Here is a 16,532-nt window from a genome sequence, read left to right as displayed (position 1 = left end):
TAAGATACCACCTTACACAGGTGAGAATGGCCCATTAAAAAAACAAACAAACAAACAAACAAAAAACCCCAGCAACAACAAATGCTGGTGAGGATGTGAAGATAAAGAAACCCTCTTATACTGCTGGTGGGAATGCAAACTGGTCCAGCCACTATGGTCCACCAAAAATGTATCTACCGTATGATCCAGTGATTCTACTCCTGGGAGTCTAGCCAAAGGACAAAATCTACGCAAAGTACCAAAAACACAATTTGAGGGGAAACCTCAATTCCTGTGTTTATTGCAGCACTATGTGCAATATGGGAAACCTCAAAGCCCCCAAATGTATGAATGGATCAAAAAGATAAACTCATACCATTTGCAGCAACATAGATGAAGCTGGAATGGACTATGCTAAGCGAAACAACTCAGAAGGAAAAAGAAAAATATCAGATGGTCTTACTTATAGAGGGAATACAGGGAAACCAAAGAAAGAATCAGGAAAAAGAAAAAACTTGCAAGCAAACCTTATATCTGAGGCATATAGCAGGGGAAAGAAGGAAAAGGGGCCAAAATGGAAAGAATGAGCAAAAGGGACTATGGTGATGGTCACGGTGGTGGGAGAATTACAGGGACTACACATAAGGGAGAAATCAAATATACAAAAATGAAAAATGTAAGAAAATAAAAAGAATAAATTATACACAAAAAATTAAAAATATAGTCACAGGAAAAAAATATAAAGAAATGTGCTAAGACTCCAGGGGCCAGAGTCAGGGAGAAACCCATCTAATGTTTAATCAAGCTGAGGGGAACCTTGAGCTCTTCATCAGTGTTATATTTAAATATTCTTATTACTGGGAACCTTTTTGAGAGACAGAATCATTCATCTTTATTTTACTTCCAAATATCTGAGAGTGATACAAACATGTACAGGAAACAAATTAATTTGAAAATGATTTATTAAATAAAAGCTGAAGAAATAAACATTTAAGAAGTGAAAGTATGAAAGAATCAGAATTTCTAGAATGGTGTCATTTCTGAAGTGCGATGACAAGTCAGTTCTAGAGGCAACAATGGCAGAAGGTGCTATGTTTAATATTTAGTCAAATTAGGACCTAGAAAAAATGTTGAGAAATATAAAATTAATTCATAGTCTGTAAACATTAACTAGTTGTTTTAAAATCACTATTTTCTATTTCTCATATGAATTTAATTCCTTTCTCTATGTCTACTCCCAAACCCCTAGGACCACTCATTTCTTGAAAGCTCATAATTTTATTTTAAATAAAACAGGGTTAGGTATTTAATATTTAGAGTAAAGCATACCTTGTTAGCTACATTTAAGGCTTAGCCCATCATTACTACCACCTATCAATAGAAAGCTTTCATTGGCCTTTGGGGAAAAACCCTATATAAAATTTTTATATTAAATAATCCATCATCCCTTTGTCTGAGGTGGTCTTAGATCTGCTCCTTCTACGGTTGAGTTTTTATATCCCCTTCTATAGCCTATATTAATTCATCATATTGTATCTTGATAACTATAAAATTTTCTAAATTTTATTTCCTTCACAGATGTTCTTTTTTTTAACTTATTCATTTATTTATCTTTATAGCCTCAAATTCTTGCTTTTTCCATGAATATTCCATTGCTATGCTATTTGTTCTGATTCTCAATTTGTTCTAGATTTGGCCAGCAGGAGACCATTTAAGTTGGCTTCTATGACCATTTTTTTTTTTGGTGTTTGCACGATCTAATTTTCTGGCCAAAATATTCCAGGCTTGTTTTGTACTTTTATGCCTCAGCCCTGAGTCTGCTATTTCTTCAAAGAGTCCTTGTTCCTTAAAGAAAAGTGTTTAGAGAAAAAGATCTGGTTGCTGCAAATGTTCATTGACACTGTAGTATCTTGACTTGTAGATACTTCAAGTGGACAGAGAGAAGAAAAAAATACATATCTACCTAGCTGTGTATATTTCTATATTTATTGAAAGCCATTAATTCAAACTGGTGATACCTTTAATTCCAATTCATAAACATAGCATTAATTCTTCTATTCTTTCCTCTTTCTTTAGTTTTAATTCCCTCCCCCACCTTCACAGATGTTCTTAATAGCATTATCCCTTAATTTACATCTTAACTAAGATGTCACTTTTGCTAGTTTTGTCAAGTAGAACTGCTTTCAATTTCCTGATTATGATTCTCTTTCCTCGGTTTGAACTTTATATACCTGCCAATTTTCCTTTCTGAAGTGCTATCTGAAGTATCTGGAATACTATCTAAGGTATTATATGAGGCATACTAGTACCTCATCAGAACTGCACCTCCTCCAACCCAGGATTTTGTTAAAATATATACATAGTTTCTCTAGAGTGGTAGAGTTCAGTAATTTTTAATTTTGAGAAGTCAGGTGATTGTGATTCAATAACAATTTAATAAACTATCTCCTCAGATCAGTACTGTAGAATTCTAAGATTTCTTTTATTTTTTTTTTTGAATTCTGGGATTTCTAACTGTTCCCTTAAGTATTAAGAATACATTTGGACTCTAAAACTGGCTAGAATGTGTACTACCATGGGTACTGAATTTGAGCAAATCCAGACTCTGTATTCTATATGTAAAATGGGAGAATACTTTATAATTTTTCACAGAATTATAAAAAAATAAGACTTTGGGAAGATCATGACTATTATGTCATATATACTTAAGTTCTTCATTAATTCTTTGGATGAAATAATTTACCTGTGACTGAGATGATTAAGGTTTGCTGGCAAGAGTGGTTGTGGCAGCTGTGGTTGTGTCTGCAACAGTGGTGGCATCAGTAGCTGCTACTGTGGTATCTACTGCTGTGTTTGTGGCAGCTATGGTTGTTGCTGGGGCAGTGGTGGCATCAGTAGCTGCTGCTGTGGTAGCTGCTGCTGCTGTGGCAGCTGTGGTTGTGTCTGGGGCAGTGGTGGTAGTAGTAGCTGCAGGTGTGGTAGTTGTTGCTGCTATTGTGGCAGCTGTGGTTGTTGCTGGGGCAGTGGTGGCAGTAGTAGCTGCAGCTGTGGTAGTTGCTGCTGTGGTTGTGGCAGCTGTTGCTGCTGTTGTGGCAGCTGTGGTTGTTGCTGGAGCAGTGGTGGCAGTTGTAGCTGCAGCTGTGGTAGCTGCTGCTGCTGTTGTGGCAGCTGTGGTTGTTGCTGGCGCAGTGGTGGTGGCAGTAGTAGCTTCAGCCATGGTTGCTGCTGTGGTAGCTTCTGCTGTTGTGGCAGTTGTGGTTGTTGCTGGGGCAGTGGTAGTAGCCGTAGTAGCTGCAGGTGTAGTAGCTTCTGCTGTTGTTGTGGCAGCTTCAGTTGTGCTGGTGACAGTTTCAGTGGTTGTACCATCAGTGGTTTCAGTTGGTTCCTGAGCCACTGGAGTGGTGGTCTCAGCTGCTGTGGTTGTGGCAGCTGTGGTTGTGGTGCTGGTGGTTGCTGCTGGGGCAATGGTGGCAGTAGTAGCTGCAGCTGTGGTAGCTGCTGCTGTGGTTGTAGCAGAGGTGGTAGTAGTAGCTGCAGGTGTGGTAGTTGCTGCTGTTGTTGTGGCAGCGTCTGTTGTAGTGGTGGCTGTTTCAGTGGTTGTGTTATCTAGTTCAGTGGTGGTCTCATCTGCTGCAGCTGTGGTTGTGGCGCTGGTGGTTGCTGCTGGGGCAGTAGTGACAGTAGTAGTTGTAACTGTGGTAGCTGCTGCTGTGGTTGTGGCGCTGGTGGTTGCTGCTGGGGCAGTGGTGGCAGTAGTAGCTGCAGCTGTGGTAGCTGCGCTTGTGGTGGCATCAGCCTTGGTTGATTCATCAGTTGACTTATGGGGCACAGGAGCTTTGTGATGAATATGGTGGTGTGCCCTGTGATGTGGCCCTGGCTTTGGTGGAGGTGGATAGTACTTAAGATCCTTTGATGGACACTTAAGTGGTTGATTTGGCCGTGGTCTATTTTGATGAGCTTTAGATGGACCAGGGACACGAGAAAGTAGTGATGATTTTGTGGCCTTATGATATGGACACTTTCCCTGTGCAGCTTGAACAGATTTAGGTCTTTTTGTTTTAGATGATTTCAACCCATTTTGAGCAAAGGAAGGTTTCCTTTTTTTAGATTCCTTTGCAGTTTTGCCAGTAAAGTGAGGTTGTCTTTTACCTTGAGGAGATTTATGAAGATTTACATCTTTCTTAAAAGATTTAGGGTCTTTGAGAGCTGGAGGTTTGCCTCTTTTTGCTTGATTGGGTTGTTTCCTGGCAGCCTTAGACGAGGAACTTTTAGGTTTATTTGGTCCTTTCTTTAATTTTGGTACGGATTTAAGTCCTTTTTGCTGAGTCACTGGTTTCCTGCCAGTTGCTGTGTTTTTAGATTTCGTTAGAGTTTTCTTTTTGGCTTTGGAAACTGTACTTGTTGTGGATGCCTTCATTGGCCCCTTTTTGACTGGAGTTGGTTGTTTTCTTTGTTTATTTACAGTTTTCTTTTTGGCTGAACTTCTTTGGGGGACTACGTTAGCTGCTCTTGCCTGACTTTGCTTTTTGTTGGCAGATTTAGTTGGGTTTTTAAGAGAGGTCAATGTCTTTTTCTTAGGACTGACAGATCTTTTACTTCTACTTGCTGTCTTAGAATTAGAAGATAATCGACTGGCTGCCTTGTTAGTCAGTATAGGCAAGGCAGATGCAGAATTGGCTTGTGATTTCTTCATGACCTGGCTGGATGGAGATTTGTTTTGTGATGTCCTGGAAGGGGCATTTTGAACTGCTTGACTTTTGATTGTCTTTCCTGTTGCCTGGCGTGACTGCTGACTCTCACTGAACTGCAGGGGGAGAGAATAAAAGACATTACCAAGTAAAATATCCAATAAATTGTTGTTTTGTATTTTCATTATTGTTACTAAAACTTGTCTGCTGGTGGTTTAGTTTTGAATGTCATATAAATTTAGAATCAATTGACTATAAATTTAAAATAAATGATAATTATACAAAGTACCTAAATATTACTTTCAATGCTTAGAGTATTTGCTAAGAAAATCAAATCATAATAAAAGACTAATGTAATTTAGGGAAATCTAACTAGTTGGTTTCTTAAAATACCATTACTAAATCTATGAATTCTTTTTTTTTCTCTGAAAGACCACAGATTGAAAACCATTGTCATGTCCTTTAGGAATTAACAGAAGAAATCATATGGTATGAATCTCAGTGAGATTATTACAGCTTAACCACTGATGCTGAATTCAGTAAGTTAGATATTTTAAAAAATGCAACAAAACAGAATATCCCTTAGCTCTAAAAGCTTTGTCTGAGGCACTGAATGCTGTGGAATGAATTCTGTAAGAAAATAGTAGTAATGGTAGAAAGGATACAGATTGGTAGAATGAAACATTGTTGGTAAAATATAACTGAAAAGAAATTTAAAGATCAACTGTAATTCTAAAAATAGTGGACACTATGCTCCCTCATCAAAATGAGACATAAAGAACTTGTGAATAGCATATAATTTCATCAGAAGAGGAGAAGGTAATTTTTAAAACTGCAAGAAATACAAAAGGGAAAAACAAAAGACCAGAGATTTGAGACTGACATTCACTTAAAAAGGTACATAAAAACCTTTTTCACAAGTCATGTTTCAGAGTAGTCACATACATGAAGCATAATATCAATAGTTGTTTACCTTAGATCTCAATGGAAGAGACCATCTACCTTTTCATTGTTTTTATGTCTTAAGTGGAAGAACATATTGTAGTTTCTGATTATGAGAATGTAATAATAGACATAGAGGTTGAGAGAAAAATTTGAGAGATGCATGAACTACTCCACTATTAACCTTGAAAGAGGAACCTCCTTGGAGGTTGTAGGTGGATGATGGACATTAAGGAGAAGTGGAAATCTTGATAATTCCTTTGCAAGTTTAGTTCTCTTCCTCCAAATTTATTTGGAAACTTTCTTATACTTTATACTGCTCAATTGTTAGTCATTACTTCTGCTTCTTTTCTTCCTCATCTCTCTTTCCTTTCATAGCTTTTATTGCTTTGCCTCTCTCTTCAAATTCCAGGTGTTTTTAAATAGACATATTACATGGGTGTTAGATGTAGAAGGTAATTATTCATTTTTCTTTCTATTTCATGTGATTCTGGCCTGTTTTAAAAGTACAAATCTGTAATATCACTCCAAGCCCCATCTTACTGCTATGATGCTCTCAATTTCAGGTAATTCTTCCAGTTGTAAGTGTATAGAATCTTACCGGAAAACAGACTGCAAAGGTCAAGATGAGTCCAGTCAAGATTAAAGACTTCATCCTGTACTTTTAACCCCTGTGATAATGAAATGAGAGAAAAGATTTTTTTATGTGCTTGACAAAAAAAAAATGTATATTACGGAAAATCACAGTGATACAAAATTAAAATTTTAGTAACAATTTTAAGAACAAAGAAAATAATCTTTCCTAAAATTAAGTTTTAATGTGTATTTATTGTAAACATTAATGTGGAGTTTATAATCTTATAGGATCCTTGCACCTGTTCTTCTGAAAAATATTTTTAAAATATTGTTATGTACTTTGGCTGCTGATTACTCATTTTTAGATAAGGTATACATCATGATTATATTTATTGAACACTAAAATCTATTTCTGATCTGTATTAATCTCATTTTTAAAGCACCCCATTTTGTTGTTCTTCCTAATATGACTTCATGGATGGCAGGTATATAGTGTTTCCATCATGCTAAATTATTAGGATCAACTCTACAGAACAAAAGACTTCTGATACTAGGAATTTTGTGAATAAAAAAATGGAAAATAAAGGCGGTCTTTAACTATCTTAGGAATTATCTTAGGAAAACTCAGTATAAATGAGGTAGTCTCTAGTAGCACTTGACTTGTGAGATGTTAGTGAGAGCCTCAGCTTTACTTTGTATTGGTACCATTAGATCAGCTTTTAGAATCATCATCAGAAAACTTCTGAAACCAGTTGGTCTTTTGGTCTGAGTGAACTGAATCAATTTACATCATCTGTCCTATTGAAACAATCTCTTCCAAGTATTTCCTATCTCAGTGAATGGCACATTATTCACTCAGAAGTGTAAGTAAGAATCCCGAATCTTTTATTCTCCCTCTCCTCTTCCCATGTTCACCAGTCAATAAAGCCTCTCTATATTTTACCTCCATTCATTGTTTTGAATTACTTCACTTACCTTCATCTTTGTCGATAGCATCCTATCCAAGTTAGTATCATATCACATTTGGACCATTCCTTAGCTCAAGAAATACTTACCGATTGCCTATTATGTAGTAGTAGGTAATGTTTAGGAGACACGGGGAGAACAGTACATGCCTTTAATCTATTGGAGTGTTCATGTTCATGATTACCAAAATAATCTTTAACTGACCTATAGTTTTACTTTCAATTAACTGTAGTCACTATAATTTTAGTAAAATGCAAATTTGATTAGTACCTTTTTCATTAGTTTCTCATTGCTTTTTATCCTAAAGACAACAAAATGTTCACAAGGTGTTTTACAACTCCACTCATTGTTCTTTAGTCGCATCTCAGTCTCACTCACATTGTGTATGTTGTGTATTTGTGATACTCCTTTCTTCTTCAACAACTGTTACATATTCTAATACACGATTCACTTCAGTAAGGCTTTTAATTCCACCTATATATTTGGAACAACTCCAATCAAGTTGTTGTTGATGTGTGTGCTAGTATAATTTTTAATCTTATGGAATGGACTTCTCTCTAATTTTTGACAGAGTCCATCCTTATCTTGACTTTTGCCACCTTATCCTCACATTTTCTTTCTTTCTTTTTTTAAGATTTATTTATTTATTTATACAAAAACCAGGGTACAGGCCAGATGCACGGGAGGGTGAGAGGATTCACCAGAGACGGAGTGGGGAACAGAACAGGCAGACTGACAAAATACACTGCTGAGGGGAGCAGCAGGCGAGATAGGAGAGGTCTGCCATGCCATGTGGGACCCTTGCCAGCTGCCTGGGATCGAACCGGCGTTGCAGAGGCTGCGGACAGCTTCACAGCGTGGTGCTCAACCACCTGTGCCACCAAGGGAGGCCCATCCTTACATTTTTTAATACCTCTCTGAAGTTCCTCATTAGGTTCATTCACGGATTCTCCTCCTTTCCTTACCTTACTGACGTCCGACATTAGTCCTGTTTTCCCTCACTCTGTAGTAACTACTCTGTGGGGGCTTTGACATCTACTTAGAAACAGCATACATCTATTTTTGCAGACTTCTAAGGTCATTGATCAAGATTCATGTATCAGCCTCTTTGGTGGACATTTTCATTTGGTTGTACCATTGCACCTTTAGTCTAACCTGTCCAAACTTGATTTCATTAGTGCCCTCTAGTCTCTTCTTGATTAAGAATCCAGGTATTAATGGAAAAAAGAAGTTTCTGAAATAAGAATGCCCTAGAAGCATCAACATTATCCACATAATTACCTTGTGAGAGGAGTCTTCTTTGGATCTTGGTAAGGATCTGCTTACTCTTGATGCAGCTAATAGTGTCTCTAAGACTTGACACCTAAAGATGTGAAGAGATCTCACTGAATGTCTCCTCCATCTAATAAGGCAAATGTGCCTTCCTTTAGTACCACCTACTTTTCTCCTATTGGTTGGAAGTAGGGGCTAGTGAAAAATATTTGCATAAGTGAGATTATTTCAGTTTAATCTTGAAATATTTGCCCTTTGAATTTTCTGCCCCAGGAACATTGAGAACAGTCTTATCTTTTACTTGGAAAGGGTAATGGTAGAATCTGATAGTTAACAACATTCATAAATGAACACTACAGCTTCTTTGTGTATCATTCATTTTATGAAAACTTTCTTATTTTTGGATATGGATTAATTTCTGCACTGTCAAATATTCCCCAAATTTTAGGATTGATGAACTATATTTTTGCAAGTTTGCATTAATATTCCAAAGTTTGATAGAACTAAAGAGGTAAATATCTAAAAGAATTTAATAACAGGATATAAATACTCATTCTTCTATTGAATTAATACACATTTAAGCACTTAAAATGCCCATATTAGAGAAATTTGTGAAATAATTTTACCTCATTGTATACCTGTTCTACTCACTGGCAAATTTTGAATTTAGAATCCCCAAATTTTGAGGAGCACAATTTGGATTATTAACCCATCTCTCCTGAATACTTTTAGATATGTAGATAATTTCATTTGGTATATTTGTTTTTGTTAATTTTACACTGATGTGTCTACTACTTTTGATTTGTATATTTATAATAAACCACAGGACAGAACAAATGGTGAATTTACTGATTCTGAACAAGAATGACTGAGAAATAACCAGTACATTTTGGGGAAAAATTCAAGAACTTTTTAAAGGCAATTCTAGAATAGTAAAAAAGTGTCTGTAATTGTATTACTTTGTGATCTTAGTAAACGTAATTGTAAATGCCATTTTCTCATGTATAAAATGAGAATCATCCCTGTTCTGTTTATGTGAATGAATTGATTTTAGAGTTAGAGTATTAATTTATTCTTTGTGAAAATATTATTTACAATCTAACTTATTTGTGTATGAAAAATAATTTTTTTGTAAATTTATTTAATATAATTTTTTTATCTTAGCATTACTGGATTTGGAATAGCAACTTTATTTATTTATTGAACACCCATCCTGTTTAAAGCACTGTTGATTCAGTAGGAATAACATGGACTCATTTGCTACCTTCAGGGGCTAAGGATTTATTGGAAAGAGTTATGACACAAACAGAAAAGAGTGTCTTTGATCCATTGATATCTGTTTAATGGAATAATTATACTTGCACTCGGCCATTTCTTTTGGACAAACTTTTTTTTTCTTTTCTTTAAGAACATTGTGAAAAGCAGAATTCAGAGTTTGGCTGCACTTGAATGACCTGATGCCTGCGTGATAATCACTATCATAATAAGGACTGTGTAATGATAATCCATAATATTGTCTTTTCTGAGAATTGAGTTAATCACTTTAAAGTTAATAAAATTATATAAACTTATGGCTGATACACTGATTTGACTCAAAATAAGTTATGCCTTATTTCTGCTGTTTCTTTAGAACGCTAGTTACTTTAGAACACTAGTCTTAACTTTCTTCTTTATAAAGCCAGTATTATTTTAGGTGTTCCAGTATATGGTTTTCATTTTGATTGGATATTAGAATATAATCAAAAGGAATTTGGGGGCTAAGGTGTTTGATCTTCATATTCTCTAAATTTGAGTTTATACTTAGCTTATACATATACTTAGTTTTTGTGAGGAATGTCCTTATGGATTGCCCTTTGGAAAGGAGAGTTTTGTGGAAATTTTATCATATAAGCTTTGTGTTAATAGAAATTTTTTTCATGCTTTCTCCAATGCGACCTGAAATATATTCAGGAAGTTTTAGAAAAGAAGACCAAGCTTCCTCTGATCATCAGTAAAACGCCTTACATAGTTATTAATGTTGCTGGTATGGAGGAGATTATTAATATTTTCACATTTAAATATTAATCAGTATTAAACAAAAGACTAAGTATCTGTATATGTTCACATCTAATTTTTTTTAAAGATTTATGTATTTATGCATATAAGAGCTGGGGTACAGGTCAGAGGTGTGGGGGGTGAGAGGATTCAGAAGAGACAGAGTGGGGCACAGAACAGGCAGACTGACCGAAGTACACTGCTGAGGGGAGCAGTGGGCAAGTCAGGAGAGGTCTGCTGCGCCATGTGAGTTGCTCCCTGGCCAGCTGGGGAATCGAATTTGTGTTTCAGAGTCTGCGAACAGTTACATAGGTTGCATCTTAGCCCCTTGCGTCACCAGGGAGGCCCCTTAAATGTATTTCTATCAGGTTGTTTTAGAAAAGAAATCTAGAAGAACAATTGTTGATGTCTGGTTCATATTCAATAACTAGTGGAGGGAATTTCAGACCAACTTGCTCATATATCTTAAATATCTTAAAATATAATGCTTAGAAAAATAAGGCAAGGCAGAATTACTGTTTAGTAGAAAATTTTGAAATAAATACATTATATATTTTGGAAAGAGTATAAGAGTGGTTGAAAAATAGGAATGATAGACTAATTGCAGATAGTGGGCAGCAGTTAAGCAATAGTTGAAAATTTACAGGTATAATATCATTTGAGGAATAGTAACATGTAATTAAGTAGACCTATCTTCATTCTTATATTTATGTTCATATACAAATTCTAGAAAACTAAAAATTCATTTCAGTATATTGTTTTGTTAATAATTTTTTTTTCTTATATCATCCTTTTTGCCATAATTCTCACACCACTGTGTCACCCATGAACCAGCACCACATTCCCTTGTGTTTATCCCTCTTTTGTTTTGCCCCCTCACCTTTTCCTTTGCTGTATGCCTTAGTTGTATGGTCCACTTGCTCGTTTTGACTTTTTTTGACTTTTTTTTGGTTTCTCCAAATTCCACATATAAGTGAGAATATCTATTATCTTTTGCCTTCTGACTGATTTCAGCTAGCATATTCCCTTCTAGTTCTGCCCATGTTGCCACAAATGGCATGAATTTGTCTTTTTTGATAGCTTAGTAATATTCCACCATACAAATATACCACAACTTTTAGATTCATTGGTCTATTTTGGGGCATTTGGGTTGTATCCTTGTCTTGAGTATTGTAAATATAAGAGTACAAGTTTCCTTTCATAGTGTTTTTGTGTCCTTTGGGTAGATTCTTAGGAGTGGAATTGCTGGATCTTATGGTAGGTCCATTTTTATTGTTCTGAGGAACCTCTACACAGTTTTCCGTAGTGGCTTAACCAGTTTACATTCCCACCAGCAGTGTAAGAGGGTTCCTTTTTCTCCATAGCCTCTCAATATATTTCAGTATGAAATATTTTTGTCTTTTGAATTTGTAATTGTCTAGTAATGCTTATGTCTCTGCTTATTGTCATTTATTCAAGTCAGCATTATAACTATGATCAATTTCTAAATTATGGACTTCAAAAATTGATCAAACATGATTTTCTCTACTAGTTTATAATTTAAGCAGTAAATATTTTTTGAATGAATAAATAATTCAGAATTCAAACATATCATTTAATATGTTGCCTTTTCTGAAAGACTGAAACCCTATATTTCAGTTATAGAAGAAATGACTCACTACTCAGTGCATACATTAATTGGCTAATTCACAGCCCAGGCAGACAAGGGAACACTGCATGTTTTAAAGTCAGAAAAAACTGAGATCTGGATGAATTTGAATTAGAAAACTAATCAAGAGCAACAACAAACTTCTGGAACCTCTTATTACCAGCAGCATCTTTAAAGTCTTTATTTTTACTAAAAGTCTGTTCAAGGTGGTTGAGAATTTCAGTAGTTTGCTCCTTAATATTCCATCCTCGGTGCACTGCTCAGTTCTAAAGCCCATGTCACAGTTTGGTGTTTGCTACAACAGCAACCTACTAACTGGTGGTCCTAGTTAGGGCAGTAAGGAATGAAAAAATGAAAAAGACTGTAATGAAAAAAAAATTAAACTCTACCTTGTCAGATAACAAGTTTATGTATGTTTAATAATTCAGACAAATGCCCAGGAAAATAATCTGAGCTACTAGGCAAATATAGCAATGTAACTATATAAAAGGTTATATATACAAAATCACTTGTATTTATATTACATGTAGCAAAAAAGAATGTAACTGGCAGCTAGTATACTTCTATTACTCTTTGGTTTCTACTTCCTTTTTTTTTAAAGATTTATTTATTTATACAAGCACTGGGGTACAAGCCAGAGGCGCGGGAGGGTGAGAGGATTCACCAGAGACAGAGCAGGGAGCAGAACAGGTAGAAGGACCAAAATACACTGCTGAGGGGAGCAATGGGTGAGACGGGAGAGGTCTGCCATGCCATGTGGGAATCTTCCTGGCTGGCCGGTAATTGAACCGGCACTGCAGAGGCTGTGGACAGCTTCACAGCGCTGCGTTCAACCTGCTGTGCCACCAGGGAGACCCTGGTTTCTACTTCCTTAACTGTCGGGTAACCTTCTTGTACAAGCACCTATTAAACTGATGGTCCAGTCCCAAGAGTATGAGCTGTTGGAACCGAGCCAGCTGATATCCAAATCCATCTCTGCTTCACACAAGTGAAATTCCATTCCTCTAATATCCTGGGTGACACCTCTGCTCAGCAGGGAGTAGCTATATAAGAGAGAGACCATCACCCTTAAAATTCCTCAAGAATGAGGAATGAAACAAAACAAAGGGAAGATTTGTTATAGGACCCCTTGGACCTAGACTTTGCTTGCCTAACCTTCCTGCTATTAAGACATTAGGTTAGTTTCTGGACCTACTAAACATAGAGCTTCCATATGATCCAGCAATTCCACTCCTAGGTATTTACCCAAAGGACACAGAAACATCAATTCCAAAGAGCACCTGCACTCCTATGTTTATAGCAGCACTGTTTACAATAGCTAAGCTTTGGAAACAACCCAAATGCCCAAAAATAGATGACTGGATCAAGAAGATGTGGTACATATATACCATGGAATATTACTCAGCATTCAAAAAAGATAAACACATGCAATTTGCAGCAACATGGATGGCACTGGAAGGGATCATGCTCAGCGAAATAAGCCAAAAAGAAAAAGAAAAATACCGGATGGTCTCACTCATAGCAGGAATCTAGAAAACTTAATTAAGGGACCAGGAAAATGAATATAAGAAAGTGAAAATCAAAATCAACAAAAAACTATGAACCAGAGACACTTTTTGGGGGGTGGGGGCGGGAGGGGAAGGATTGGGGTCAGAATGGGGCGTTTGCAATTGTATGGGGGAATATAAAAATAAAATTTAATATTTAAAAAAAAAAAAAAAAGACATTAGGTTAGTGGTAATTTAGCCAATCACGAGTGATAAATAAGATACTGCACCCTACAGAAGGTGCAGTGCAGCCACTACTTTCAGGCAGTGGCTCCAGAACCAATTGAAATATGGCTGCACAGAAGCAAATGGTAAAAGGCTGAAGAAGCATGTAACCTATGTGCACATGCCCCAGTGTAGACCCCTAAAACATACTGTGAAGTTGCTCCCCACTCTTCTTTTTTTGTCCTGGTAAACAACTCCATATAAAACCAGGATCCACCTGCAACTTTCTGGCAAGAGTGTGGCTCAGGGCATTTACTGCTCCTCTCCTATGGTGTGACGTTCAATAAACATGCATTGCTTGAAACCTGGAAACAAAACAAAACTGATTGCCACTTACTATAACATTAATAAATTACTTGTTAAATTAATGATTTGTTCAAGCTCTACACTTAAATCTATAAATCAATTTATTTTCTATTCTGCCACAACAAATTATCATAAATTTAGTGATTAAAAAACCCAAATTGGGCCTCCCTGGTGGTGCAAATTGTTAAGATGCAACCTATGAAGTTATCCACAGCCAATGCAGCACAAATTCATCCCAGGCCCGGGAGCTACCCACATGGCGTGGCAGACCTATCCTGTTTCTCCCACTGCTCCTCTCAGCAGTGTATTTCAGTAGATCTGCCTGTTCTGCTCCCTACTCTGGTGAATCCTCTTACACTCCACACCTCTGGCCTGTACCCCAGTTTTTGTATGCATAAATAAATAAATCTTAAAAAAAAATTTTAAAAAACCCAAATTTATTACATAACAGTTCTTAAAGTCTGAAATCTGGTACAGGTCTCACCAGACTAAAACCCAGGGTGTCAGCAGGCTTCGTTATTTTGAAGGCTTTAGGGGAAACTCTGTTTCCTGTTCAGCCAAGTTCTTGACAAAATTTAGGTCCTTTTGGTTGTAGAATTGAGAGGTTCCTTTTCTTTTGGCTATAAACAGAATAGTTGCTCACTTTTCAAAGTCGCTACATTCCTAGGCTCATGAGTTTAGGTAATTATATGCTTAAAAGCCAGTTTTCATCCTAGATTTAAATTCTATGAGGACAGAGATTATATTTATTCTGGTTGTAAATATATACCATGATAATTTTGGTGCCTAGCACATAGAACAGCATATATACATAGTTGTAAAATGATTTTGATTATGTGTATTGCAGCCAATATTCATAAAACTGTTTCTTTCATTCATCCTGATGGATAATTAAATTTCCTGTGGGTGATCTTTCAATTTCCTAATACCTTTTTTTCCCTCCATGGGTTTCTAATATTTTGCATTTAAACACGTTGAAAACCTTTCCTGTATCTAACCTACATTCTACCTCTTTTTACTGGTTAATGTCTCTTCTTTACTTCACAGTCAAACTGTTGGCAAGTATCAGACTGAATTCTTACCTTTTCTTCCTTAACCCACAGCATCTCTCCTCACCACTTCCCTGAAATTACTTGTCAAGTTTGAAATTGCCTATCTTGTTTGGTACTGACTTCTTTGTTTCCAATATCCAAGGATATTTTTTAGTTTAAATCTTGTCAGTTATTCTGCAGCACTTGGTATTTTGACCAAATCTTCTCTTCCTTCGCAGCCTCTGTTATATTCCCACTCCTTGATTTTCTCTTATTTTTCAATCTCTTTCTTCATTTTCCCTGATAGACTGGTGTTATACAGCATCCCATCTCATTTTTCCTACAGTCTCCTATATAATTCCATCATCTGTAATTGCTGAAGTATTAAACAGCTTAATTAAATGTTTCTAATGCTTTTAAAAATTATTTATTTATTTATGCATGCCAGTACTGGGGTACAGGCCAGAGGTATGTGGGGAGCGTGTGAGAGGATTCACCAAAGACATAGTGGGGAGCAGAACAGGCAGATTGACTGAAATACACTGGTGAGGGGAGCAGCAGGCTAGTTAGGAGAGGTCTGCTGTGCCACGTCGGTAGCTCCCTGGCCTGGGATCGAACTCGTGCTGCAGTGGCTGGTGACAGCTTCATATGTTGCATCTTAACCCTTTGCACTACTAGGGAGGCCCTGTTTCTAATATTTTTGTCTTAGCTTCTCAGATCCATTGTGCCCCAAATTGACCTTCTGGTTTTTCTTTTTCTTTTCTTTTCTCAAGGAGTTGGTAGAGAAATTGATACATCTGGAGCAGCAATAACCTGGAGGTAAGATTATCCAGCTGGATAACTTGATAGGAGTGCTCTTCCTGGATGCTGGTTTGTGGTTCCTTTTTGAATCTTGTGTCCCCAAATGTACTGATGCCTTCAGGTGATTACTGAGGACCAATTGATTCTTCATTTGGTAGTGTAACTTAGTTTTTCTGAGGAAAAATTCCTCCTGTTTTTCCAGGGTAAGTGGATGGTAGCCTTGAGGTAAAAGGAAAACATTATATGTAGATGGGATTGCTCTTGAAACAATAGCAACCAAATAAGTAGGTATTTTCTGAAAAGACAGATTTTCTTTTTACATATTCTCAATCTCTTGCTACCATATGAGACCTTGTATTTATTCAGAACAAAATGTCATAACTAGTGGTTATTCTTAATTATTTGTTCTGTGATTTCTAGGCCATTTTTCTCTTATGAAAAACTTTATCAAAAACATTTAGTAACACTTAGAGTAATTAATATACTGTCATATATCTCTAGGATTTTAGAACTTCAG

The 16,532-nt window shown here is 36.4% G+C and overlaps 1 protein-coding gene across 7 annotated transcripts in view; it reads left to right on the top strand.

The window, feature by feature from the left end:
* Positions 1–16,532, top strand: part of CSN2 (casein beta) — a 308,148-nt gene that overhangs the window by 152,262 nt on the left and 139,354 nt on the right. For 6 of the 7 annotated variants that reach the window (XM_054687858.1, XM_054687860.1, XM_054687859.1 and 3 more), the window contains one exon: positions 15,988–16,033. The gene's annotated coding sequence lies outside the window, so the exon portion shown is untranslated. Of the gene's footprint in view, positions 1–5,172; positions 5,207–15,987; positions 16,034–16,532 lie in introns of those variants that run through there. The other variant, XM_054687861.1, reaches the window with a different exon arrangement.

Source organism: Talpa occidentalis, unplaced genomic scaffold (assembly GCF_014898055.3).
Source record: "Talpa occidentalis isolate TD23 unplaced genomic scaffold, MPIMG_talOcc4v2.1 talOcc4.6, whole genome shotgun sequence".
Lineage (NCBI taxonomy): Eukaryota > Metazoa > Chordata > Mammalia > Eulipotyphla > Talpidae > Talpa > Talpa occidentalis.
The sequence above is the reverse complement of the archived record's forward strand: the minus strand, read 5'-3'. Positions and strand labels throughout refer to the sequence as shown.